Here is a 2498-nt window from a genome sequence, read left to right as displayed (position 1 = left end):
GATATGGCCGTTGAAAATAATTTAAAATAGAATGTGAAATATGTTCAATTTAAAACAAAGCTAACAGAAGAATGTTCATCTTATTCAGTATTTCTAAAATTCTCGGATTTAAAATAAAGCAAAATTATAACAAAATAAACATAAGAAAACACTCAGTGATTTCTGTAGAAATATGATGAGGTAACCCTGAATTCTTTCTGAAGTACTTTCATTTTACATTTAAACTTTGGTGCATTGACAGGGATGAAACTACTCTGAGGAAAGAGTACAGACCTTTACACTCCCACAATATAGAGACATTCCCAAACCGGATTCTCAGAGGAAAAGGTATAACTTTGAGATATTTTCAATAATTTGTTAGTTAATTCTTTAATATTCAAAGTGATTTCTATATTCTTATGCACTGGTCTTAAAATGTGATTACAGGAGAAAGACTAATGGCACACTGGGCTGCAAGTCAAGAGAAGTGATAATGGCTGTTGAGGTGGTGTTTACAATGGTACTTCTGCAGTGTTGTGTCAAGCTTTGTGTCTCCTGAGATCTCAGAGAGATGTGCAAATGGATGGAAGGCCAGATGGGGGTCGTGAACCTGTAATGGGGGTTTCTAAGGGATCTCCAAGCTTGTTTAGTGGAAAAACAGGAGGTAGAGGGATGAACTGAATTACTGTCTTCCACTTGATGGCAAGGGGGGAGGTTGTGAGAGGACACAGCTGAACTCCTCTCAGAGGCAATGGTCACCAAATACAGAGAGGGAAGTCTTGGTTGTAAATATGACAAAAAATAGTATTCACAATGGCTGGTGGAAATCTGGAAGAGGCATCTGGAGAATTTCTGGTTTCTGAGTGATCTAAGTTAAGGCCTCATATTATTAGTCCAGGAAGCTGGCCTAGGAGGGCTCCAAAGATCACTTCCAATCAAAATTATTTCATGATTTCACTATGAACATTTTGATAATAGGCAAGGTTTAGTAATATATATTATGCAAATCCCCTTAAGGGAATAAATTATTCCAACCAAAGAACTTTACAGTTGTCATACTTCATTTTAGATCACTTCCTGTATATAAAGACTACAAAAGCAGTTAAACTAATAGATCCACTGAAGACACTGTCATACTGATAAGTTTCTATTTCAAACCCAGTCTGAATATCTAGGCAGGATTTGGGAAGGGGAATACATATATACAAATCTTTAAAATTTCTGGTTAAATCTGGAAATGAGTTGAGAAAACGCATTAATAGTCACAAAATATTTCAAGCAGCTCTTCATTCAGCAGTGGATTTTGAAGTGTTGGACTTTTAACTAAAGCACTTTAGTAGGCCCTTCCCACATTTACAAAGAACAGTTAACTTGTTATTTTTCTCCAGATTTTTCCTCCACAAAATATTCTCCATCATATTTCATTTTTCATTTTTATACTTGATGTGCTTATGAGTGGTCTATGAGTCATATTTTCTTTAAATTTTTAAGCCCATGTGTAAGAGAAAATTTGGAAACTTTTTTAACAGCTCCGTAACCCTGGTAGTAGTTTGTAGTAATTAATAGTAATTAAGTAGTTTGAGTGATTAATTCCAGACAACAAACAAAATTATTCTACAGTTAATTGATAGGTCTAAACTAATAAATCCTTTAGAATGTATTTGAGAACTCTGCCAAATTATAAATGTAATGTAGACTCATGACCTTCAGTAATATTTTATTTCTGCTTCATTTTGTTCCTTGGCTGTACAGCAGATAGAGCCAGCTATTGCTGCTGTCTAAACATGGCTTATGATAAATGTTTAGACAATGGCCTAGAAGCCAGGGTTGGATAATAATTAAGATTGTTTTCACATTAGAGTTTATTTAGGCTATGAAGCTGATGAACTGGAGTAGTTCACAAAAAATTGTCAAGGTCTGCTCCCATCCCAGAATTAACCTTTTTCTGATTTATTCCATTGCAATTATTTAGCTTACTATTAGCAGTAGATATCTCTTTTTTACTCCTACTCGTGCTTTAGCTTTTTCCCTTTCCAGTTCAACTACATTTAATGTATCACCCATTCCTCCCTTCTCTGTAGTTGGGCACCCACATACCACATGTGCTCAGAAAGAGCCCTCATCCACTGAAGTCCTCACGCTTCTTACACAGTGCCACCCAGCTCTCCCTTACCATCAGATGCAAATGATCATTTCTGCTCCACACTGCACAGTAGTTGAGGTTTCTGGTATCTCAGCACAGTGCTCTTTAGAAAACAGCTTGCAGACAGGTAAAACCACAAAATATTTTGATTTTGTATGGAAGAACATCTGATTTTTCAAAGTTGTGAGTGCTTGTCAAGTCCTGATCTCTCTTGTCTGACTGCCTTAAAGTGTCTCTTTTGTGCAGATAAAGAAAATATATTTAGATACAAATTCAAAATCAGAACGTCTTGGAGAAGTAAATGTGAAATGCAATATGAGGAAACAAAATGTTAGAAAAGACAGAAGGTGCAAATGTAGTTCTCAGATGAAGAAAT

Source organism: Meleagris gallopavo, chromosome 4, assembly GCF_000146605.3.
Source record: "Meleagris gallopavo isolate NT-WF06-2002-E0010 breed Aviagen turkey brand Nicholas breeding stock chromosome 4, Turkey_5.1, whole genome shotgun sequence".
Lineage (NCBI taxonomy): Eukaryota > Metazoa > Chordata > Aves > Galliformes > Phasianidae > Meleagris > Meleagris gallopavo.
The sequence above is the reverse complement of the archived record's forward strand: the minus strand, read 5'-3'. Positions refer to the sequence as shown.